The 27,289-nt window shown below is 40.6% G+C and overlaps 1 protein-coding gene across 6 annotated transcripts in view; it reads right to left on the reverse strand.

Annotated features, from left to right (window-relative positions):
* Positions 1–27,289, reverse strand: part of STARD13 (StAR related lipid transfer domain containing 13) — a 557,856-nt gene that overhangs the window by 167,648 nt on the left and 362,919 nt on the right. The window lies entirely within an intron of this gene.

The following is a 27,289-nucleotide window of genomic DNA, read 5'->3' on the forward strand; positions in this document are numbered from 1 at the left end:
CATATTGTTGGAAAACAATATCTTTCTGTTCTGTCTTTGCGGGGCTGTCTCCTTTAGAAGTCAGCAGGAACACTGCCTAATCTTGGAAGCCTTCACTAAACATTTAGTGTGGGTTTTGGAGCTCCCCTTGGATCCTGCACTGATGCCTACCCTTGTACTTCTGTCCCTTACTGTCATTACCTCTCTACCTCCCTCCCTTTCTCCCCTGCCCCCACTAGAATGGAAGCTCCTGGAGGGCGGGGCCCACATCTTGTCTTGCCCAGCATCTAACAGGTGCTGAATAAATGTTGAATGAATAAATGCAGGAATGGATGAGAAAAATTACCTTTTGAGAAACAAACTGGTAAGATTTTTATGGTCCTTGTTTTCATAGGGACTGACAGTATCTTCTTTCTGAGATTTTGGTAGAAATTAAAAATTAATAGAGAAGCATATATCAATAAGGAGGATATTGGGCAAGAATGTGCACAGGAATAAAAAGGACCTCTTCAAAATGGGACTCTCAGCAATGCCTCCACTCTTAAACTCCACACTGGCTTTGGTGTCAGTTCCCACGATCTGATGCAATCTCAACCCTGGGTAGGGGATGCTTCCTTTCTTTTGCCAGACTCCATCACATCTACATAGTTGCCATGCAAAGAGAGCGCTGAAAGTGGTCTGTGCATTCTTATTAGGTCTCAAAAGATCAAGGGCAAAGGAATCCTCTGTTTATGGTTCAGTTGGGCCTAGGAAATCGCCAAAAAGTGATAATACACTTGCTTGAGTTTAAAAATCATTACCAATATTCCAAATTTAACCTGAACTGAAAGCAAATTAAAGGCTTGATTTATATCTATTTATGCAGGCCCTTCCTAGGCAATGATGACCTTCCAGAATAATATGGTTTTGCTGTATCCCCACTCAAATTTCATCTTGAACTGTAGCTCCTATAATTCCCACGTGTCATGGAAGGGACCTGTCGGTGGAGGTAATTGAATCACGGGGTGGGTCTTCCCCCATACTGTTCTCATGGTAGTGAATAAGTCTTGCGGTAGTGAGTAAGTCTCACAAGACCTGATGGTTTTATAAATAAGAGTTCCCCTGCACAAGCTCTCTCTTGCCTGCTGCCATGTAAGACATGTCTTGCTTCCCCTTCCCCTTCCACCATGATTGTGAGGCCTCCCCAGCCATGTGGAACTGTGAGTTAATCAAACCTCTTTCCTTTATAAATTACCCAGTCTTGTGTACGTCTTTATTAGCAGCGAGAGACCGGACTAATACACAAATATCCCCGTCTCCAATCCCAGCTTCTCTAAAAGTTCATCGTAAATGCATCAGCTCTTTATCCCAGTAAATGCTACCCCAGCCTCACTAATTCTGGCTTTATTCTAAAGAACTTCCAAAGGCTTCTTAGCATTAGAAGGAAAGTCAACAGTTTTTGATCTTTGGTTTTAAGAAACACAGTTACTCTGTGGACCTATAGCACTTCCCAGCTTCGCACCTTTCTATCTTTAAAACAATAGCTTTCAGTCGTAAAGTCGTGGGCACACCACTCTGAAGTGTGCGGCAAGCAATGTGTTACTAACAATACTGCCGCACCCTGTTCACCAAACACTTAGAAATTAGGCAGTTCTAGGCCAGGTGCAATAGCTCACACCTGTAATCCTAGCACACTGGGAGGCCCAGGCGGGCAGATCACTTGAGGTCAGGAGTTCAAGACCAGCCTGGCCAACATGGAGAAACCTTGTCTCCACTAAAAATAGCCGGGCATGGTAATGAGTGCCTGTAATCCCAGTTACTCAGGATGCTAAGACAGGAGAATTGTTTGAACTCAGGAGGTGGAGGTTGCGGTAAGCCAAGATCGTGCCACTGCATTCTAGCCTGGGTGACAAAGTGAGATTCCATCTCAAAAAAAAAAAAAAAATATGACAGTTAAAATATCTCCTATAATTATCTCATAACAATCCTTTGAGGTGGGAAGTATTAGTCTAATTTCTACAAAGAACCTGAGGCAGCATGGGGTTAGATAACTGGGTCCATGGTCAAACATCTAGGCCTGGTAGAGCCTGGGTTTTAACCCAGGTCTTTCTAACTTTCCAGCCAGTGTTCTTCATGATTACATCACACTGCCTCCCACATAGTTAAAACATACAAACGATTTCAAATATACATTTGCCACAGATTCAAAACCTTATCATAGCACCTTTCACGCTTATTTGCGATGAAAGAGAATGGGGTAGATTTCCAGCTGGTGGTCTGGGAGATGTGCTCGCTGCAGCGCACAGTGGGCAGCCACTGCCAATGCTGCTTCAACAGCGGAGGCAGGTCTATCTCTGTTTCATCTTACTGCCCTCCACATTTTATGGAGAGGTCATCAAATCTGAAGCCCCAGGAAGTGTAAACATCCACTTTTGTCTGTTACTGTGAACAAAGGTTCAAAATTGTGACTTCAAAGCATGGCAGACACTTTCCTAAGACAGATCCTGGACACTGTCCAAGCTCAGGGCTCACTCAGCCCTTTGAACCCCTATTACCCAATCCATTCATTCAGATCCTTTCATGTATATGTTTTGTACATCAACTCATATCTAGATATTGGGACTTCTTTTGTCTACATTAGAAACCAAAATTTACCTTACCAAAACATTTACATAAAAGAATTCATAAGTTTGACTTTGAAACTCTCTGTAGTGTAATATCTTAATAAACAGGATTTTTTCCCTTGAAAACATAAGTGCTTCCTGAATAAATGGAAAATCAGAATGTTCAGGAAGTCTGATAACTTGAAGAAGAGTTAAGTCTTCTTCCTCTGAACTCCTAAGCCACGTCCTTCCCATCTTCATTAGAGGGCATTCCTGGTATAATTATTTAGATTCATGCCTGCCTTCTCTCCAAGTCCCTATAGGGCAATAACTATGATCTAGTCATCTCTCAATTTATAAGCTCCAAGACTCTGGTACACAGAAGGCATGTAAGAGACATTTGTTAAAAGATTGAACAAAGGAATGAATTCATTTGTATCTATCTAGGGATCCTGATTTTTATCTAGATCAATGGTTCTCAATTGGAGGGATTTTTGCTCCCCTGAGAACACAGGGCAATGTCTGGAGGCATGTTTGGTTTTCACAACTTGTGGGGTTGGGTCTCTTCTGGTATCCAGAGGTAAAAACTATGGATTCCTCTTAGCATCCGAGAACGCACAGGACAGCCCCCACAAAAAGAATTACCTGGCCCCCAAATGTCCATAGTAGGGAGACTAAGAACCCCAATTTAGACAGAGAGTATCTACAAAAGTTCCATACACAGACAAGAGATCTCAGAAATAAGCCAGCTCTCCTTTTAGAAAAAATGCAGTGGGCACCCACTCATATCATTTATAGAAACTATTTCACGGAAACATAAACCAAATTGGAGATCCCAGGTGGTCATTTTCATCTCACAGCTCATTTTTGTTCTCCCGGCCTAAGCCTCAACTAGATAACATCTTTGGACTTTCAGAGGTCAGCATTTATACGCTGACCCCATAGCCCAGAATAACCCAAAGAACGAGACTTTCATTCAATAACAGGGGCATTATTTTTTATTGCGGGTCATGGCTCATAATATGCAATTCAGCTAAAAGAGAAAGATACAAAACATTTGAGATGACTGGCAGGGGAAAACTCTAAAAATTCTCCAGCACAAAAGGGGATTAAAATGTCACAGGAAATTTTTTTCTTCAAAATGGAGGGACTTATGAATGCTTCTTTCTTTCCAGAACAGTTAAAACACTGTATGTGAGGGTTGCTTGGGTTCGGAAGGCAGGGCAGCCCGTTCCTTTTGTTCTGTTGCTCAACCCTAGAAGGCTTTCCCTGGCGAACTCGGGCCCACTAGCAGTGAGAAGTTAGGGGGAGGAAGATGCTTCTTCTAAGTGAGCAATCTGGATTGTATTCATCCTCCCTCTTAGAAGTGAAGAGAGACTGCCTTAAGCTGAGAAGCAAAACAGACTGAGCGGGCACAGCCAAGTCTTTCACTGGAGATAACATTTGCCTGACATTTTAACTGTCATCTATTACCTGAAGACTCATTTATCCAAGGCCGAATGAAGCCAGCTCTTGCACTGACGTGGAATTCAAAGTGATGAATGGGTCTATCAGAAAGGATGACTCTCAGTGAGACATTCTGCATCAGGTGGCATGAATCAGGTGTCAGTGGGAAGCTGGGTCCGGTCTGCCTGCCTGGGGCCTGCCTCTGCTAGAGGGTCCCTCCTGTGACTCTCCAGCCACCAGCGAGTGGGGGGACCTCGCACAGAGGTGGCAGCCCTGTGCTGCAGCTGCACTTTTCAGCCTGCCTGTTAGATATGATGGGGGCTCTAAGGGGATAATGAGTGTTTCTTTCCTGACAATCTGCAGATGATTTGAACTTTCTGGGGTTAAATTAATTTCCTATTTGGCATGTTTGCAGGAAGAGAAAACAATTATCTCCAAAATTACAAGTAATTAGCTGTTTGCTTATTGTTGTGGGATAAGATCTTACTTCCCTCCCACACCACACCCAGACCACACACACACACACACACACACACACAACACACACCCACACCCACACCCACACACACACTATGCTTTAGTTTTTCAGTTGTTATTTACAATTCTCAGTCTGGGAGGTTAGAGTCCACTTCCCACCCAGGCCTTACCGAAATCTTCACTCTGCTCAGGTAAGCCCTGCCCCTGCCTCCTAATGAGTAAAGAAAACTACAGGAGCACAATGTCCATCCCAGTGACTTCTGCTCATTAGATGGGTGCGGTGAACGCCCAGAATTCCAGGAAAGCAAGAAAACCCGCTCCCCACTCCAAGTCCTCGCTCTACAGGCAGGTGGCAAGGCCAGCTCAAGTACCACAGGAAATAAAGACATGAGACCGAGGATCTCAAGATGAGAGTCTACATTCTGGCTCATCACTTACTAGCTGTAGAATCTTAAGCAAGTCACTCAGCTTCTCTGAACCCCAGTTTCCTCATTTTATTAGAAGGACTATCAAACCCCCTGTAAAGTAGCATTTCTCAACAGTAGCACTATTTTGGGCCACATCATTCTTTGGTATGGGCAGGCATCCTGTACATTACAGGAAGTGAAGCAGCATCACTGGCCTCTGCCCACTAGATGCCAGCAGCACCCACCCCCTAGTTGTGATCATCGAAAGTATCTCCAGATATTACCAAATGTTCCCTGGAGGGCAAAAGTGCACCTGCTTGCAAGCCTCTGCTGTGAAGGAGCCCCCCTCTCCTTTAAATGTTTAATAAAACATCACCCAGAAACTTTCATTCTACCCCCAAGGATTCAGGAGCAGCAAAGCAAACAGCTATAAGTGAAATGAGAGAACTTCTGGTGGAAAACCAGGTTTGGGGTAAAACGGAGTACCAGCTGGCCTTACTGAGAGATCCTGGATTTTGTTTTAATCTTGGGAAGGGAGAAGGAGCATGTTCTTCTTTCCTGTTTCACAGGGTTGTGGGGGCTGAAATGAGCTAACGTATTTGAAACTGCACAGAATGATGCCTGCAACTATTCACACAGTCACAATCAAAGAATTAGTGCAATGCGGCTGGCATACATGGAATGTCACCCGGGCACTCTCTTCATGTTGGGGACAAAAGAACAACGCGTGATGATTCTAGTTGGAGCATTCAGTCAAATGAATCAGTTACGTGCCAGCCACATGCCAGAAACAATGACAGGAACCCAGCATCACCGAATGTGTCAAACATACATATTTTTATATCTGCAAATTCTTTGACACTCCTCCCATCGAATAATGGGTCTGCTCTTCTTGAATCTGAGCAGAACTTTATGGCTATGTTGACTCATAGAATACAGAAAAAGTGACAAGAGGCAACTTCCAAGGCTAGATCATAAAAAGTCACACACTTTGCCTGGCTCACTCTTGGGATGCAGTCTCCATGTGGGGAAGAAGGAAGCCTGGGCAACCACACGAACAAATGTAGATGCACCAGCTGCCAGTCTCACTGAGGTCCTGACCGAGAGGCAGCATCCACTGCCGGTCACGCAAGTGCCAGAGGCTTCGGATGTTCCCGGAACCCAGTCACTGAGCCAGGCATAGCCTGCAGGTCTTGCCAGCCCATGTCACAGTCATCAAAGAACAGAGACAAGCCATCTCCACTGTGTCTTTTCCAAACTCCTGACCCACAGAATCCATGAGCATAATAACATGGTTGTTGAATACCACTAAGTTTGGGGCAGTTTGTTACATAGCAACAGTCATGGAACACGCTTCCATGGAGTTCAACCACTAATTGTCCAAACAATGTGCTCCCTGGGGCATTTGGGTCCTGTTGGTTTAGCTTAGCTGGTAGTAATGTCAGAAACAGCCAGGGAATGAGTCTGCCATTGGCATGGAGAGGCGATCAGGGTCACGTATTTCATCAGCAGAGTCTAGAGGTCTTTCTTGACACACAGAAGGGTTGCAGAGGTTGTGCCCTCTTCCATGCCACCATGAACAGAAAGGCTTGATAGCAGGAAAGAGAGAATTGCATTTACATATAAATATGGGACAAGAACACTAAGTGGGAGCCTTCAAAGAAGAAGGCTCCTTTGAGAAGCTGGAAACTTCCAGAGCTGGTTACTCGGTCAGGAGCAGCCTGTTCTAGAGAACAACCTGGCATTGACTCAGAGGCTGGGCAGTGACCTCTAGTTCTTGCATATTGGGAGAAGTCACAGGAATGGCTGTGACCATGACCTGCCAAGTAGAGAGTCTCTGCTGACTCAACATAACCTCTGCCCATCTTGACTCCTAGAGACAACCTGTCCTGATGAAGAAAAATAGAAGCGGTCTGGATTTGAGGGAAATGGTGAAACACTGCTTTCCAAACGGGAGTTAAGAGACTAGAGTGTGCTGAGAGAACAGTAGAATGTGTGCAGGGGCGCTAATGAGCACAGAGATCATTCAGGATCATTCGTGCATTTTCAGAGTGAGCCAGTTCTCCAAGCTGGCTTCTTCCTCCTTGAAGCACACAAACTGTTTCCTGAAGCTTCCTTACTCATCTCATTTAATTTGGATTTAACCTGCAGCTAGATTCAGAATCTGAACTACAATTCAGGTAGAGAAGTTAAACTCTATATTAATAGCTCTTATAAAATACTCTAATATATGAGTATTTTTTATTCAGTATCAGTAGGGCAGCTGCCTGAGGCAAATACGTGCAATTTCCTACTTCATTAAATATTTAAACCTCTTTACTTCTGGAAGAGTTCACATTTGAAAATCTCCTTCTCGATAAGGTGCTGACTGACCACTTAGGAATTTGGTATAAACAATATGAACAGGTGTCCTATAGGGACATTTGTTTATTGAGTTTCTTTACAAATTAATCTTGGGGTTCACAACTACTTCAGACAACATGTACCAATTTAACTAGTGTTTTGGTTTATTTACATTTCTAAAATCAGGCACTCAATTATGTTGTATTTGGGCAAATTTTACTCTAAGAATTATAAAATATGAAATAGTTCAAGCTAACTATAATGTTAGCAGTTTAAAATTCAAATCCCCTTACCATCATGTTAAATTCATTCAATGTTAGTAGTTGATTATATTTATTCCTTTTCAATACATTTTTAGTCATGCCAAAGGCAGGAAGAAAATGTATGCAGTTCCAGTGAAATTTCTGTTGTAAGGTGACCCAGACTTTGCTGAGTAAGAGTTACTGATGACACAAATCACTGAAGAGGTGTCTTGAAGTAGAATAAAAATCTCAAGCAGAAGGTACAGTAATAAATTCAAATTAATGGGTTCTTATCATGGGGAGTGGGGAAAGAACATGAAGAGATATGTTAGGAATTGTAAACATAAAAGTTTTATAAGGCATATAAACATTTTCCATCCTGAAAAGTTATGGAGCTATCTCTTGTATTTATAATTTCGTTATCACCATAGTTAAGATCCTGATCCCTCATGGTATTTTTCTGAGTACTTACTGCAACTGCAGCAGCAGCAGAAGCAACAACCACTCCAAGGAGAAGCCTGGAGCTGTGGAAGAACACAGACAGCAACAGACAGCCTTGGGGTCACTTCCTGGCTCTGCTAGTTATTTGGGTTTAACTGGAACAAGTGACTTTAACTTCTCTGGGTTTCCATTTCTTAATCTTTAAAATGGCAACATCAATGGTACTTCCTCTTCTGAGGATTATATGACATAATTATTGATCATGTTTAGGGAGGGCCTGCACAAAATACATGCTCAACCACGATGACTACCTCTCTACATTCAGTCTGGCCACTTCAAACCCATGTTTATTTATTCATCTTTCTAGGCTGCTCTTTGTATCCTATTACTGGTCTACTTAAAAGCCTTCAGGAGCTTCCTATTACCTATCAAATAAATTTCAAATTCACTGCAGTCTGGCCTCAAACTTTTTTTCCAACCTTATCATCTGTATTTCCTATAACCGCCACATGTCACTGAATGTGGACTATATTCTTAATTGCTCAAGTCATACTCTTCAACTCATTCTGTTGCCCTGCTTAGGACAACTCTCTGTGATTTTTGCCTGGTGGAAACACAGCTTCTTCCCACGGCTCAGGCCCAGTGGTCTTCCCTCTTTACTTTACCACTCTGTTGCCTACACATACTTCTGAGTGCCCGTTTTGATAGCCTGTTAGTCACTAAGCCATATGTTCCCTTGATTTGTCAACATTTATGACAGTTCATATGTCTTATCACACTTACTTATAATCTCCTTGAAGGCAGTGATCATGTTTTATATAATTTTTGCATCATACGCAATCCCAGAAAAGATCTTGCACACAATTGGCTTTGAACAAATATTTGTTGAGATACTGACTAGGCTAGGTTCTCCAATAGAAGAGCTGATGCAGAAAAAGCGGTCTCTGTTTCTGAAATGTAGTCTCTCTTAAATATTTGTGATAAGTTACTGCTACGTTGCTAAAGTTGAATTCATGAGAAATTGACCACTATCTTATCGTAATCCTTCCAGGTGGAACACAAAGTTGAGCGCAGCAGTGTCAGCAGACAGCTAACGTCTCTGTAGAGGGTGGGTCCTGGTTTTTCAAGGACAGTACACTTTCACAGAAGGGAGAGGGTTCCATGTTCCCAGACTGGAACACACCTACTCAAATTCGAAGGAAGACACATAAAAGGGCAAAAACTGATGAAGTCATAACCTCATGATTACCCAGACAGCTAACAAGAAATCCTCGCTCAACCCACCAGTAATGACAGGCATGGACACTCTCTGACAAAGGGATAGAAGCTGAAGCAATGGAACAATAAACCCTAAACCAACAACAACAACAACCCAACAGCTATCGTGAGAACTGAAACCCTTCCACTGTGCCTCCACTCTCCCTACACAGACATCCATCCCCACACCGGACATTCCTTGGAGCCTGTTTAAGGTTCACCCATCAAACTCTGCTGTGATTGTATTTGAATGCGTTGTTATATCCCAAGGACCTAAGAGCACCTGACACAGAGTAGCTATTTTACGAACAATCTTGTGAGTGAGCGATTGAGTGAATGAATGACTAGGTTCCCCTGTACAGAAATAGAAACACAATAAATGCACTTCATTTTCTGTAAGCCAGTGGGGTTACAACAAATTCAAGATCCAATGGCGGGCGGATCACAAGGTCAGGAGATCGAGACCATCCTGGCTGACACGGTGAAACCCCGTCTCTACTAAAAAATACAAAAAACTAGCCGGGCGAGGTGGTGGGCGCCTGTAGTCCCAGCTACTGGGGAGGCTGAGGCAGGAGAATGGCGGGAACCCGGGAGGCGGAGCTTGCAGTGAGCTGAGATCCGGCCACTGCACTCCAGCCTGGGCGGCAGAGCGAGACTCCGTCTCAAAAAAAAAAAAAAAAAAAGATCCAATGTTTTGAGTTTGGCAAAACGTAGTTGGATCAGAAGACTTAAAAGGCTGTCTTTGACAAGAAGCCGAGGAGATTCTGGCCATGGAAGATACATTGTCTCTGCTACTGGGCCATCTCTTTCCTTCTCAGGAGCAGGCTGCGAACTAGAGGGTGGGGTGAAGGGTGCTGTCCCAGGCTTCTTCTGGGCTTATCTCACCACACCTTGTGAGAGGAGTTGGGACCACATATTATTAGTTCCCTGTTAGCTGTACTGCTAAGGCAAATGTCTGAAAGAGTCTATGCTTCATTTTGGGAAGTCGGACTTGAAATATTAAGAGTAGACAACTTCTGTCAACTTCATGCTAGAGACGAAGTTCAAACCGGCGGTTGGTCTCATTTGTTTAAGGACAAAACATATTATCTATCCTACCAAGAGTTCGATAGGTATCTGCTTTCACAGGTAAATACCCTGGCTCAGAAAACTCCCTGCTAAAATTGCACAGTTTCTGAGCTACCCTTGTCATACTTTTTCTTCCTCTGAGGATACTTTAAACACTCATTTCAGGTCCAGTAGGATTGTGGCTGTTCTTTAGCTTCAACTTTATGTATTTATCTAAGCTTGGGTATTTTCATCTTCCCCATAAGTAGTTCATCCATAGCAGAACTGGCTGTGTGGCTGACTGTTAATGTCCTTTTTTTGTTTTCCCTTTAGAGTAACACACATTGAGCCCTGAGTAAGAGCCGGGCTCTGTGATAAGCACTTTGCAGGCGTGAGAACACTTATTCTTAAATCAACTGTAGACAGAAGATGTTGTTGTTATTATTATTATTCCCATGTTAGATGAGGAAATAGGCTTATAGAGTTCATGGAACTTACTCAAGGTCACACAGCGCATCAGTGTGGAACTAAGATTTGAACCTAGGTCCAGCTAATGCCAAAGCCATGCTTTAGAGCAACGAACATGGCCTCTACGACTACAAGTTTCAGAAAATGTACAGCTTCTCAGAGCCCAACAAAAGAAACGTCTGAAAGATTCTTTCTCTAATAAATCAAGGATCTGAAGTCTTAATAACTCCACGTCAAACTATTAGCATCAATCACAAAACACGGTAATTTATTTAAGTAGTTGTTCACTGAGCAGAGCCAGCTATAAATGAGAAATGTGTTCTGCTAACCCAAAGGCTGCTGGGAAGTTTGGAGGCATGAGACGTTAGTCTTACCCTCTTGCGTAAGAAAGAAGTCAACGTAGAGTCTAAGTTTTTGTTGCAGCCAAAAATTTTGACAAGCCATTCCATGAGCTGGGTACTCCTCTGCCACATAAGTGCCTTCTCTCCTCATTCACATTCCCCTCGAGCTCCACTCAGGAGATTAAAAAAAAACGTCAGGATACCCAGACTTTCCAAATCATGACCAAATGGGTAGGGTGTTTACCAATTTTTGAAGACTGTCACATAAGTATCAGGTTAGTAACTACCCTTTTCCCTAAAAACTACTATAATCAGCGTACTCAAATACATAAAGCAAACAAAATAATGCTGATATCAAAACTATCAAACAAAACTCAAACACATTAAGGAATATGTTTATAAAGTGTGTGTTTCCGGCAACTTTCACCCTACTTTTCTAAGACTTTCCAGCTTATGCTGTGCTAGGTAGGATGTCAGGGGAGCACCTGGCATCCCTCATCAGGCAATGTGGGATGTGTAACATCAGGGTCCTTAAGTCTCTTCAGAGTCTGACAGCCCACTGAGACCACAATAAGTACTTGGAAGCCTCCAGCTAGCCACCCACACCAGGCTCTTCTGCCTAGGAATAGCCGGCCACACAAAATCATGGCCTTAGGCAGAAAGCCCAACTGACATTTGGAAATTCATAACTTTGAAAGCTGTGACTTACGACACTTGGACTTGTCAGAGTCCCTCAGTCTATGACACAGTATCTTTCACTTTAAAAGGTTTTATTCTCCTCCTGCTGATGGGAAATTATTAAAGGTGAAACAAAATTTATTAGCTGAGTAAAAATACAAAATATAATTCTTGACACCTCAGAATGAAGGTGAAAAATGAGAAGAAAGAAAAATGAGAGGGAAAACTAGAGTTTAAAATGACCCTAATTAATTATATACATTCGCTCACAGTGCATCAAATACATAAAAAGAAGATTTAAAGTGAAGCTGAGAATTAGTCAAGTAGATGTTGCCTGTTTGTGAACCGAATAAAAACAAAACAAGGCTGGACACAGTGGCTCACGCCTGTAATCCCAGCACTTTGGGAGGCCGAGGTGGGTGGATCATCTGAGGTCAGGAGTTTGAGATCAGCCTGCCCAACCTGGTGAAAACCCATCTCTACTAAAAATACAAAAATTAGCTGGGTATGGTGGCAGGTGCCTGTAATCCCAGCTACTTGGGAGGCTGAGGCAGGAGAATTGCTTGAACCTGGGAGGCAGAGGTTGCGGTGACCTGAGATCACGCCATTGCACTCTAGCCTGGGCAACAGAGCAAGACTCAGTGTCAAACAAAACAAAACAAAAAACCACAGAGTGGCACATTATTCCCATATCCTTGAGGAGTGATATGAATTATTATTCAAGGAAGAGAAGCAAATATGGTTATATTTTGATGCAACTGAGGACAGCAAAGAGCTGGGTCTGGCTTTATATGGCACCTGTAGGCAGGCAAGCTTAGTGACCCCTAACAGATGCCAGTGTCCCTCAGGCCCTCCAGAACTGAGCACCATGCTTTCCATTTGAATTGATTTCACATTGATTACTTTTTCCTCAATTATATTACAGAATAGCAGGAGCTAATATTATTCCCATTTCATAGATTCAAAAACTGAGACATGAGAGGTTAATAAAAATATCGACGATTACGTTAGGACAATCGTGCTCGAGAACCCAGGCCTCCTGTACCCAGATTTCCCGAGCTTGCCATACAAATTAGGTCTCTCCCTCTACTGGGAACACAAGTGTTCCACTTAAGGCTCATATTATTCCTTATTCCTTTGTTTTCAAGGTTCATTTTCTTTCCCTGTGGAAGTTTTATAGCTGCATGTAATTCATATGTCAGGTTGTCTTATCCATAGTTTAGTCTGCTTATAATGGAGAAGCAACACTATCTATAGTAAAAGTTGTCTCTGGAAACCCAATTAGTGAAGAAAACCTCAAATCACACGCAACCAAGGACCCCAAAATTAACCTTTTCTCCTTAAAAATTCCCTTCCCCGCACACTCCCACAAGCACAGTCAGTTCATCAATCTCTTTATGTAAATAGCAGTCAAGAAGCCAGGGAGGACGTCTGTTTGTTATTTTTGATCCTGTTTTGCTTCTGGCAAAATTTCACAAACACCAGGAGTTGGCAGAGCATGATACTTTTTTCTGACTGGCTACTGTTAGCTAGCAACAAGTGCAGAGTACAACTGCAACTATTCTGGTCTACAGGCCTCAGCTGTGACTGAGGACAGACTTGTAAAATCCAGAAGAAAAAAATCTCCACCCAAGACTTCTCTCTGAAAATGTGGACCCTCCTTTAATACACACTTTTCTTGCACTGGAGGACGGCTGAGTTCCAGATCCGCTGTCTAGAGAACAACACAGGTCTCACCCAATTCCCACCTCACTCCTTGTACTCCCTAGTGTCAGAAAAGTCCACTGTGAAGTCACAAGAGCCCCTGAGCTCTGTGGGCCCCGGGAGCCCTGGGAAAACTTGGGGGAGAATGGGCATCCTACCCCAGCACTTTCTAGGAAGAAGGGCAGCAGTTTGAAGGGTTGGAAGTAGAGAAAGGAGGTTGCAGGAAGAAGACTCCATACTTTCGGTGATGCCTATTCCTTAGGTAGAACTTAGGAACCTCAGGTAAGTTAGGCACCATGCTGGATCCTGCCCTTGGGAATCCTGATGCCTTGGACATTTACTTTGGAAGCAGAGTTCTTGATAAAGAGCAGCCAGCCCTCAAGAGGGGAGTGGGAGGGTAGTTAGTATGGGATGAGCACGCGGCTTTGCTGCTGGTGGCACACTGAGGTCCTCCGACAACATGAGGGGTTGGTGAGGAAGGGAGAACCAACCAGGTCTATAATGATGAAAAAAAAAAAAAAACCCATAAAACATACAAATTAAAAAAAACAAAAAAACACTTCTTGGTTCCAAGTAAACACTGCTACCTATAATTATGAAGAAGACAGGGTTGCACAGTTAAGAATAACGTGGGCTCCCAGATCGTCCAGACTTGAGTACAAAGCCCTGCTCCACCTCCCACTCACTGTGTGACTTTGGGAAAGTTTACTGAACTCCTGGAGAATGTGTTTACTCATCTGTTAGTTCTTACTATGTTTATTTTCCAGATGAGTAAACTTAACTCTCAGGTCTTTATGAAAATTAAATGAAATAATAATATAGGTAGTGCTGAAAATAGTTCTTGGTACATCATAGTAGGTCCTCAACAAAAGTAGCTACAGGTTTAGTAGACCTTATCTGAAATGCTTGGCACCAGAAGTGTTTCAGATTTGAGATTTCTAAAAATGTTGGAATATTTGCATTATACTGGTTAAGCATCCTTAATCACCAAATCCGAAATTCAAAATAATCCAATGGGCATTTCCTTTGAGTGTCATGTCAGTGCTCAAGAAGTTTCAGATTCTGAAGTGTTTCAGACTTTGAATTTTCTGATTAGGGATATTCAACCTGCATAAGTATATTGTTACTACTTTTTAAAATGTAAATATTTCAAAGGCCCAATATTGTGGTGAGAGATATAAAAGTCAAATGACCAATCCAGACCCAAACATTTCATCTAAGTACATCTTAAAGGTTAACAAACTCTGCTGACAACCTGCCTGTCCATGACAAACCCTGAGTCTTTTCACGGGTAATTCAGTGGAAATATTCTCCCATAGCCAGAGGCATGGCCTGGGCCTCTGGGTACAGCTGCACAGATTCAAGCAGCCTGAAGGAAAGGTGACTGACAGTTAATGATCTGAAAAGAACTTGTCTCAACTCAACGTCATTCCTGGCATTATCTAACAAAGCAATAAACCTCACAGAATGGAAGCTACAGTGTCCAGGGCCAGCTCTGCTAAGGTAACCAAACATAGAGAAGGAGGCAAAAGTGACAGAAGAAAACCACGGGAAACCAGCAGAAATCTAATGACTTTGGCAGAAATGCAATTATCAATTGGGAGGTGAGGAAGTAATTTTACTCTAAATGGGGGTTGGGGAGGAGGAAAAACTGGACTCTGAAACAATCGCTCTTTTACCAGTTAATGTTTTACAATTGCAGCTGCATGCTGCCAAGTTTCCTTATTGTATCAAGTCAGTCTCCACTTATTGATAGCGCCCTCTTGGATAAATGTGTTTTTCCATACAACAAAACTCGGTTCCAAAGGAATAATTCAGGAAAATGAAATCAGAAACATGTCAAAGTAGGAAAACTTGCCTATGCATTTTTCAGTTCTCTGAGAGATTTCAAAGGACAGAGATTCCTAATACACGACTATAATTTCATTGGACACATCTTCAAAATGACAATGCATGTGGAATTGCTCCACAAAGTGTTATGCAGTACACTGGTGAAGGAATTAATACGACAAATCGCTTTTCAGGGTTTCTGAGATACCATATGCAGACAACCAATATTTCATCCTACAAAACAAGGTTTTTGCAAGGCTCAAAATTAACATGTAACTTATGATGTACAAAACTGTACTAAAGGATGTTTCTATTCTTTCTGGAAGAATTTCTAAATAGAGGAAGACTTAAGAGTATACATATTCCATAAAATAAATAAAGGAAAAGAATCCACAATGTTTAACTGTTAAGATTTTAGTCCATTAAACTCTAAGAATAAATTTCAACAAATTGATAGTGATCAGATTTGTAGGCAGTCTTTCATAGCTGAAGAATTCAACAGATATGAAGCATATTCCTCAATCAAAAGGAATGAAATCCTTAGAGGAAATGGGCAATTAAAGTTTCTTGAATAATTTGTTTGAATTAGTACGAGAGCTTAGTTTTGAAGTTGTCAAGTGGGCATTAGAAAATTTACATGCATTGTACAGCACTTTTTCTCTATTTCTCTCCACAAAGACATGTAAAGCTGGAAAGGTTTACAAAATTAACAAAGATCTCAAAGTTAACCTCAGTTTAGAAAAATCACAAGAATTTGAGAGAGGAGTTCAGATTTTGTTAAAGATATATTCTTATTCTTTCATTCATTTTCTTTCAGCTTTTGATGAACGTTTTCTCAGTATCCTATGCTGAAAACAGGTAGATACTAATATCGATCTTCAAGGGAGGGCTGTTATGAGTGTTGAATAAGACAAAAACAAGGAAGCGACCAGCACAATGCTGGTAAGCAGAGGCATATCATAAACATCAGTCTCCCCCTTTTTTTTTTTTGATGTAACAAATAAAATTGGGAAATATTTGATTCATGTAATGGATGAACTGCATCTCCCTATAATTCATGTGTTGAAGTCCTTGCTTGCAATACCTTAGAGTGTGAGTATATTTGAAGATAGGGCCCTTATAGAGGTCATTAAGATAAAATTAGATCATATGGGTGGGCCCCAATCCAGTATGACTGGTGTCTTTACAAGAGGAGATGAAGACACAGACACACACGGAAGGAAGACCAGGTGAAGACTGCAAGAAGGCAGCTGTCAGCAAGTCCAGGAGAGAGGCCTCCAAAGGAACCAATCCTGCCAACACGTTGTTCTCAACTTCCAACCTCCAGAATTGTGAAGCATATTTTTGGGATTAAGTCACCCAGTCTCCGGTACTTTATTACTGCAGCCCCAGCAAACTAAGACAGTCATTCAAAGCATTAGCATGTTTTATAATTTTTAAGTTGCTTTCCATGACGAATGTAGCACTAGCCTTTGTGCAAATTGGCTTTCCAGAACCTCAGTTACAGACTGATCCATTCATCTCTCATATGGAAGAGAAAACGTAGATCTGGAAGACTTAGGTGACTTATCCAAGATCACCCCACCCTGGGTTTGGTGGCCTCCCGCTGCCATCACTGGAGGAACAAAAATAGATATCGGATTGCTTTGAAAAGATGGCTGTTAAACAGATATCTGAGTTCTAAGGAATACAGTTTTAAGCCCAAATGTCCCATCTATTAGCAATTAATGATGTTTGCCTCAGACTTCGTTCCCACTCCCTTAGCCCCACCAAGAACCTCCCAGCCCTTCAGTTTAATGTGAGGCACAGCCCCTTTCCTCCAGCACTCCTGCCCTCTCAGCTTAGCCTTTACCACCAAGTGATTCCGAGAGCTAGGAACACTTTCTGCCAAGAACTGTCTTTCACTGCTACAAGGTAAAGTTCAACGCGCTTTACTATTTATCTGTAGGACCTGAAGACTGGCCTAAACCCACCATTTCAGGCCAGTTCAGGGCAACTTGAGAGAGAGCAATTGCTATCCATAGGAAACCACAATTGGAAAAGGCAATGGTTTTCATTACGGTTTAAGAAAAAAAAAAACCTCTTTTGTTTCAAATTTTCTGGAAGACCTTGTTGAGGACACACACAAAAAATGTGGCATTATGTATGTCTGTCATAGTAAACATGATACAGAGTGTGTAACTTACTCAAACATAATTCACTCTTCAGTTGATGATTCAGCAGTTTGAAGGGTCATATGTACATGGATGTTTAATAATCATTTTGTCTTAAATTGAGCACTTAGTATGTGCCAGACACTGTGATCTGTGTTTGATTATAGTCTCTCGTTTAATCCTTTCAATAACTGAGATAGTTGCTCTTATTAATGCCATTTTACCCACAGGGGAACAAAAGCTAAGAAGCATTAAGTGACTCGTCCAAGGTCACTCTATGGGGATGATGTAGAGCTAGAGTTCAAATTCAAGTGTACACGACTCCAAAGCCCTCTAAATTAGAGTTATAGAAAGTTTGGAGTTTGGATTGATGGACAACATCCCTGAGACATTCTTGATTCCACAGGAATCAAAGCTATTTGTAATCACAGGGCTATTTGTAAAAGAGAAGAAAAGGTGTCTTGAAATTCAACCAACATGTTTCAATTATTTGCTCCTAAGAACGACAGAAGTTTCAACATTCTGCCAACAGAGTAACTCCTGGAAGACTGGCACAAAAGAAGGCACAAGGCAAATACCCACCTCTGTATACCCCGTGCTACTGTGTCACGTACTGCTCCAGGCAACGCCAATGGATTGGCCACCCTGGCCAATGATAACACATAAAAATTCCACTCAGTATGGGGACCAATAGATAATGAACACAGTCAGTGGAATTCCCTTGCAGGTCTCTTCAAGATATTCTTCAAGACTGATTTCCCTTCTTCTTGCCAAGATTTTTTCCTCCTTCTTCTAGGAAGTCAGTGATAAAAATATTTAAGCAGTTTTGTCTGCCTTAGACCTTCCACCTAAAAGTACAGCAAGTGGGATGGAATGCTAACATGAGGATCCAAATTTTCAGGGAAGGAGGTCAGTAGACTTTCCTATCTGAAAGAGACCAGTGGTAAAAATGAAGGTGGTTTGATGATTAAGAACCTGTTAAACATAATGCATGGGTTTACAGAAGTCCAGACAGTAAGGGCCTTGCGATGGACTTCATGCTCTATTTTGAGAAATGCATGTAGTGGGAAACGTGTTGTGTCCCTCAAAGCATCTGGAGAATATTCTTTAATTTTCTCAAATAAGAACTCCAGTCTATTTGAGTGAGAATGGTTGGAATATCATTACTGCAGGATTTGTCAATCATTCTTATTTCTTATAGTAATTTTAAATATTATACATAATTTCAGGGTAGTATAACTCTCAGAGGAAAATGTGATTTTATGACTATACATACTTTTTGAATCCAGTGTGTCATTTGGTGAATATAAATGTATAGGAAATGCTACCGTTTGCTCATAGAGATTGAATACTAATCAAACGTTCCCGCCATCCATATGTATGATTTTCAGAATGAAGCAGGAAGGGGAGAGTTGGAATGCAGGAAGAGAATGCCTACTTCAGCTCGAAATCCTGACATGTAAATTAGGTACTTGGTGACTGCCAAGTTCCTTTCCAATCTCTCTGCATTGTTTCGCCCTTGTGTTTTATCCAACTGTTAGGAGGCAAAGCAACACAAATCATTGGTATTTTAGTCAGCTCTGCCTCTGTCAGACCTTTAAAATTCTCAGGATTCCTATGCTGTGTGAGGGAAATCATTTGACAGTCTAGCCAGACACTAGATCTATTTCTATTGATTTTCTTTTGCTAACAGCATTAGCATTTTCTGTAATTTTGAAGTTATTTTCCAAGTTCTCCATTTAGATTATTATAGAACTTAACCTTCTGGAAAAAAAAAGAGAGAGAGAGAGAGAGAATTCATGTCTTTTCAAACGTTAGTATATAAATTTTCAGGGTACTCGGTCCTGCCCTAGACTGTACCAGTCCAGAATGACCACCATGGTCTTGTGTGAATTCACAGTGTGGTGGTTTGGGCTAGCCAGTATGGTAATTTCCTATGCATTCTCTTGGAGCTTTTGGATATTGTGTGAATTTCTCTCCAGAAGCATCATTCATAATGTGAATGCTAATGCGTATCTCTTTGCCAACAGGAGGAAAAACATCTTAAGAATATATTTGTGGACTTCCTGGAAATTGATAAGTTGCCGCTATAACTAAAGCAAGCAGATTTTACTAATTAGAATTATCTACATAATTTTACTTCATTCACTTCTTTTTGTCATACTAGGAGAGCTTTTATACAACCAAAGATATTTTTTGGACCATGAATTCAGCAATTCTCGGAGCCACTCATCAGTGCCTGAGCTTCAGTGAGTCCATATCCCATGTCACCTATGGCAAAGGAGAATGTGAGACTTCTGAAGAGTTTTTTGCTTCTTTCCTGTGGGGCATGATTCCACTTCCTAGCAGTAATGGAAAATCCTGAATTAGCTACAGTAATGTTAGAACCATTTGGACCTCACCAAGGACTTCAACTATATCATGGTAAGACAAAGCCAGAGCTAGAAGGCAGTAATTTCTTCCTTCTGGCTCAACAGTACCTATCTTGTAGAGTTATTTGAGGAATGGTTGTATTCTTGATGTTATAATTATTAACTCTGCCTGTATACTGACTCAGCTTTCTGTTCTGCCTACCCAAAACAGAATCTTTATGTGGTTGTTAATTTTCATAAAAAGATGGTCATCTTGCCTTTACTCAGTTGACTTTTAAAGTATTTGTGGCTGGCCTTTTTGGAAAACATAGAATACTTGCGATGTTACTCTCCAAAACACAACTTCAAAGTATCTACTGCCAAATCTATGCAAGAAGTATATTCAGAGAAAATTATCTGAAGGAAGCATAGGCCACGTACTCTCCTAGATCAGCATTTCCAAAATGTGTTCCCCAGGGAAAGCTGGTTTTGCAATATGTGACTTCCCAGTATCCTGTGAAAAGTGTTTTCAAGATGAAATATACCAGTTTAAACACAGTTAAACTACTTTGTGCCAGATTTTCCTGAGCCTTTCATAAGTCTGAATTTCCAGGGGAAAGGGAAAGTAGCGTTTCCCAAAATGACTTAACCACAGAAATGTTTTCTCCCTTGAATATCTGTCTAATGGGCCTAGTGTTCTGCGAAGCAGACTAATAGAAATTGCCTGTGGATAATCTCCATGCTATTTCTAGGTTAAGACAGAGAATCCGAAGACTGCATACCTGACCTCTTGTTTTTACCCACCCACCCACACCCAAATATTTCTATTTCTACTGGACTACAATTTATTGTGATGCCCCCACTTTCACTGCAGGATGTTATAAGAAACGAGACTCACTACTGAATTCACAGTAGGAGTGGTTGAAGGCACCATTCACTATAGCTTGCAGTGTTACCTTTATGAGATTTGTATAAGAAATTCCTCTCATAGGTCAAGTTCTTGGGAGAAAATTCTCCCAAAGAGCAATTTCCAGGAAAAGCTTGGCTAGTAAGTTCTTACCTTATGAACAGGGAAAAACTTCCCTTGGTTTTGTTTTCCTCTTTGCTTAGATCAGGGAAGCTCAAGCCAAATTTGCAGCTCATTTTTGCTAATTATTCAAAGCCTTACATTTTATATTTCCATGTAATATATCTTCCTAGTTTTACCTCATTAATTGGCCAACATTTCTCTTTTCATCAGATTTATCTTTTTGCAATCTTTAGTTATATATTCTTCTATAAATGACATCAAATCCTCTAGGTTATGAGGTGGAATGTAAATTAATATGTAGTATCTTTCCCCATACCAAAATCATATTTCAATTGCTCCTAGGGAGACAGCAAATACTTTTTATATGATCTTTAGTTCATTCAAATATCTAGCATGCAATTCATGGTCAGGTTCTCTTATCTTCTTGATCTTCTTGATTGCCTCACTACCCTGTTGTCATAGCTAATGAAACACAGAGCAAGTGTATATTCTTGTTAATGACATGTCTCTACTAAATCTCCATCTATTTATGTCCCTTTATATAAGAGTTTTGCCAAAACTCACTTATCATTTGTTCTCTTTTTAAATTTGTTTTGGGTCATCAATTGATACTGCTAAGACCACTAGTAGTGACTGTTTTTTCTAACTTGTGTTTCTATCTGTGTCCTTGATTAATTTGCTAATGAAATGAGGAATTCTGCATTATAAGAGCTGACCATTATCCAAAATTTCCTAAGAACTAATGCACTGATGATTGGGGAAGGTGGGAGAGAGAAAGACATTTAAAAAAATGAATCTTTATTCACTTAAGCTAAAGTTACAGAATCCAAATTTGGTAACTGCCTGCATCTGAGCAACAGAAGTTTCAACATTCTGCCAACAGAGGAACTCCTGGAAGACTGGCACAGAAGAAGGCACAAGGCAAATACCCATCTCTGTACACCCCGTGCTACTGTGTCATGTGCTGCTCCAGGCAACTCCAATGGATTGGCCACCCTGGCCAATGTATGAGTTATAAAGCAATGATGTGTAGCTATTGAACCTACAACTTGGTTAAAGTTAAACTCTCAAGTTTTATATGTTTACAAGCATATTGTCCTTTTGTTAATTTCCTCCCAGTACTCATTTCTTGACTTCTTACAGTTTTACTATGTAGTAATTTTTAAAATGTTATTCAAAGTTAGTTCATTTAATTCACTTAGCAGATTTTCCTGTAATTTTGGTTAAACAGTATCCTTTCTGTACAGGCCCTCCAAACACCAACACAGAGTAGAAAGAGGCTCTGATTCATGAAATGTGAATTTATGACAGTTGCCACTCTTTAAAAAAAAAACAGACAGAACTTGAGCAATACATGACTGATGCATTCTCAGGCTGCTTCCTGTGTTCCATCTGTCTTTCTGCCAGCGCATTCATCCTCCAGGTTTGAAAGCAGTCGGGTAAGAAAGTACTAAACATAGAGAAAGGGCAATTCCAAAAGAACAAATGATTGTTTAATTTAGGCTGACATTACCCAGTTGCTGGGGGTATAGGCCATGGGGATGGGCCATGTTCACCACTTAGGTTGGGCAAATTCCCAAGATGCCTTCTGACATAGTAATGAGGGGGAATACATCACTCATGCCCACTGGCATTCCCTGAGGAAATTTTTAAAAGGCAGTATATCCCATTCTAGTTGAGTTCAAATCAGGTGCTATATCTACTTAAAAATAGCCTCAGATAGAATGGCAACTCAAATGAGAGTCTAACTTTCACTAGTTTCCCAGTAGTGAAACTGTCTTTTTTTTTTTTTTTTTTTTTTGAGACGGAGTCTCGCTCTGTCGCCCAGGCTGGAGGGCAGTGGCCGGATCTCGGCTCACTGCAAGCTCCGCCTCCCGGGTTCACGCCATTCTCCTGCCTCAGCCTCCCGAGTAGCTGGGACTACAGGCGACCGCCACCATGCCCGGCTAGTTTTTTTGTATTTTTTAGTAGAGACGGGGTTTCACCGTGTTAGCCAGGATGGTCTCGATCTCCTGACCTCGTGATCCGCCCGTCTTGGCCTCCCAAAGTGCTGGGATTACAGGCTTGAGCCACCGCGCCCGGCCCAGTAGTGAAACTTTCTACTTTCCACATTTTCTATCAAGAAAAGAAAGCGGTTGTATTGTGAGGTAAGAGGCACACACACGGACTTTCTTCAGTCCCTGCAATCCTTGCTATAGGTCAGGCATCAAGATAACTCCACTTTACAGGCCTGGATTTTGGAGAAAGAAGGGTGTTTACAAGTTTCTGTATAAGTATAGTTATACCGACATTTAAATAGTCCACAAGACCGAACTTCCTAACATTCCTATTACATCGATATTAATGAAAGCATTACATAGGTTACAAGGAAGCATGTCCAGGTATATGCTGAATGATGTAATAAGGAAAATGTAAATAAGCATTGCCTTAGTCTTAAGGTAGCTCCTGCGATTGCAGAATCCTAGAATTGTAGAGATGATGGGGACTTCAGAGACTCTTTAATCCAAATCCTTTATTTAATGGAAGAAGGGAAAGAGGTCTAGAGAAGCTGTGACTTCTCTCAGATCACACAATAAATTAGTGGCGAAGGTAGAACAAAAACCTAATTTCTGCTTTACCATTTTCTTAAGAAATTGTAGAACAATTGTAAGCCACTGATACATTCCACATAATAAAGCCGCTCTGTTGCCTTTTTAGGTTCTAGTATGTTAGGTTTATGTTCCCCTGCTTTCTACAATCCTGTTCAAAGAGTTGCTGACTTAACCACAGAGAGAATTCCAGAACATGAGACACAGAATAAACATGAGCAATCATAGTCCATCCACTTCACTTTCTCATCGAAAACCAAAGGTCCAGTAAAGCTCTGGAACTCAACACTGTAAAGGAGCGAAGGAGCATCTATACAGAGCCTGGGTCCCTGTCTCCTTATCCTACTTCAGCGGACTTGACTGCAATCCGGATTATGCTGTTTCCTAAGCATTTAAAATAAAATAAAAAGTGTAATAGTGTGATAAGTTATTTCACAAAGCAAGTAATCACATTTATGTTTCTGCTTACATTTGGGTTTTCCAAATATGTGTGTGTGTGTGTGTGTGTGTGTGTGTAGACTTTAAACATGGTGCATCCGTCATGTTGCACTAAATCAAAACCACCAAATAATGACATAGAACCAATAAATCAAAACCATCAAATAATGACATAGAAATCCAATTCTCCCACCTCACACCCATTAAGAGGTCTACTAACAAAAAAACAGAAAGTGAAATGTAGTATATATATACAATGGAATATTATCCAGCCTTAAAAAGGAAGGCAATCCTGCCATGTGCTATAACATGGATGAACCTCAAAGACATTGTACAAAGTGAAATAAGCCAGTCACACAAAGTCAATCATTGTATGATTTCACTTACATGAGGTACTTAAAGTAGTCAGATTCATAGAGACAGAAAGTTGAATGGTGGTTGCCAAAGGCCGAGAGGAGGGAGGAATGAGGAATTCTTGTTTAACGGGTATGGAGTTTCAGTTTTGCAAGATGAAAAGAGTTCTGTAGATGGCTGGTGGTGATGGTTGGACATTACGAATTATGAACGTATTTAATACCACTGAACCATACATTTAAAAATGGTTAAGATGGCAAAATTAATGTATTGTGTATTTTACCAAAATAAAAAAAAAAATAGAAAAAAATCCAATCCTTCCTTTCCTTGGCCTAACACAGTCTTTCACCACCCCCAGCATCCTCTCTCATATCCACTCCCAAGCGCCAGTTAGTGAGGCAAATAAGGACCATTATTATTTCCATTCTCTCTCTCTACAACAATTTCCCTATTGATTCAAGCAAGAATGTGGGGTATGGATTATGGGCAGTATGACTTACGATAAACTTTCACTCTTCAAAACAACACTCTCTTTTAAACATCTCCTCTCTCTTGAAATGAATTTGTAACCCCAGAACTAAAAAACAGGCCAGAGAAATGATGCATGTATGTTTTGATGTGTAGCCGAAGATGAGCAAGTTGAGATTCATCCTGAGTTTGGGTAATGAATTCTGATTCTATGCATCATCAAAGATTCCTTTATTTCTCTTCCTTGTTTTTCCTCCCCATGAGTGTATCTGCTATTGAATCATGTGCACGCCATTCAATGATTATCTCACTATAATGAGGTCAGTGGGGAGCAACTTACTCGTTTCCACTGTTCCCAACAACCATGAGAAATTATAAGTAATGACGTCTTAAATAAAATTAACATAATGCTAAATCTTAAAGATCTAAAGCAGAATAATGCAAACAATTCTAGTGATGTGGCTGTCACTTTAAGATACTAACCTGTCAACTACAGAAAATAATGCTGCCATTAATTTATTTGCATGTGATTAATGGAATGATTAAAAGCTGTTAGTGGCACGGCACAATGGCTCACATCTGTAATCCCTGCACTTTGCGAGGCTGAGGTGGGAGGATCACTTGAGCCCAGGAGTTCGAGACCAGCCTGTGCAATATAGTGAGACCCTGTCTCTACAAAAAAAATTTAAAAAATTAGCCAGGCATGGTGTCACACACCTGTAAGTCTCAGCTACTGAAGAGGCTGAGATAGAAGGATCGCTTGAGCCCAGGAGGTCAAGGCTGCAGTGAACTATGATCGCACCACTGCACCCCAGCCTGGGTGACGGAGTAAGACTCTGTCTCAAAAACACAAAGAAAACAAAGCTGTTAGTAAAAATAACTTGACATCCTGTGTTATTGGGTAGTAACTGTTTAAAGAGAATAAAACATTTAGCACTTTGCTTGCACTAGAGAAATACAACCTGACACGAAATTTCATAATGAGTGACCAATTCTGATCCTATAATATAGTGTATTGCTGTATCCTGAGTAGAAAAGTCTAAAAAGTCTCTAGTATACTATATAATCCAAAACTCAATCATAGGTTCAGTACTTTAGCACTCATTATAAAAACTGAAAAATAGTCTAGCGTATTGCAGAGCATGAACTGTCAAGCTGTATTCAAGTACCAGTTCTTACTGGGTGACCTTGGATAAGATACTTGAACTCTGTGTGCCTCTGTTTTCTCATCTGTAAAATGGGCATAATAAAAAAAATTATCTATAATGATTTTGGTATGCTGTAACTGTTTAATCCACATTCTCTGCTATTACAGTAAACCAATCTTCTAATTCAGTAAACTCAATAAAATTGTTTTGCATTGCTTTCTCATTGTCTTACTAAAGAGCTGTATGATGTTAACACATAATGATTTCTGAATCACTAGACTGTTGGAAATCTTTGTTGCTTCCCTGTGATCTTTACTGTCAGTTTTAAGTGTTAGGCATTCATTGACTTCAAACACTCCATTGCCCAGTATAGAAAAGACGGAATCCTCAAATCATCTAATTAGACAAAAATGAAACATAAACTGAGGGTGCCCGTATGTCTGTGTGACAGGGCACGTTCAATGACAATGCATGTGTTCATAACTTCAAATCTTGAATGGAAAAATAACCCTCATTCCAAAAAGAACATAATATTTAAATAAAATCAAATATTGTAAATACATCTAAGGAGGTTTGCAAAGCAATTTCAGCTAGTTCTACGCAATATTTCTAATATGATACGCATGCTGAAGAACATTTATATCTTGTAGATGATAGAGCATCATTAAGCCTCGGTGTACATAAAGATGATGGCATTTGGAAAAGCACCATGATCAGAAATTTCTACAACCAAAGTGGAGCTGGTTTTTATTCTAAGCCCAAAGTATTTTTAAATCAAGCCACAGGGAAATAATTACTTTTGTTTCTATTCAATCAAGACCTGCACACAGAGTTTATGGAATGACATAATATCCTTCCTGAAATCAGACCAGCATGTAGGAAGGACCAGCATCCTTCACACATAACTAGTTCCTGAACCTTTACAAACAAATCCTAATTTCCAAGGAAACAATCTCATCAAATGCTGCCCACTAGAATACATATTGTTCTTTTTGGAAACATTACAATAAGATTTTCATGATTACAAACCCCAACTTCCTCTCTAATATTCAATATAATCTTAAACTCATTTATTTAAGTGGAAACTGTATTTTTATAATGGCTCTAAAAATTCCTGGTTAACTTATTTAGCACCAATATAATAATTTCTTTTTGTAGTCTAGAAGGAGGGTGATCATTAACTGATTGTAAACATATGTGTTAGGGGCTTCTCAGGAATGTTCATCTTTCTGCTTTCTACTGATACACCTTATAAGGAGCATGTTTAAAAAAAAAATTTTTTTTTAGACTGCTAAATTTTAGTAATGTCCAGACTTCTAGACTGGTATTTTGGGGGGCTGAGAATAAAAAGAATATCAAGCAGCCTATACTCAATATTCTCTTCTCTTTGCAATAGGAAGCTGGAGTTTTGCGTGCAGGTTACGGGATTTTGTTTTGAGATCAACAAACACCTTAATTCTTTACCAGAAAAACAATATTAACATGTCTGTGGCAACTGCTGACATAAACATACAAAC

The sequence above is a fragment of the Macaca fascicularis genome, chromosome 17 (genome assembly GCF_037993035.2).
Source record: "Macaca fascicularis isolate 582-1 chromosome 17, T2T-MFA8v1.1".
Lineage (NCBI taxonomy): Eukaryota > Metazoa > Chordata > Mammalia > Primates > Cercopithecidae > Macaca > Macaca fascicularis.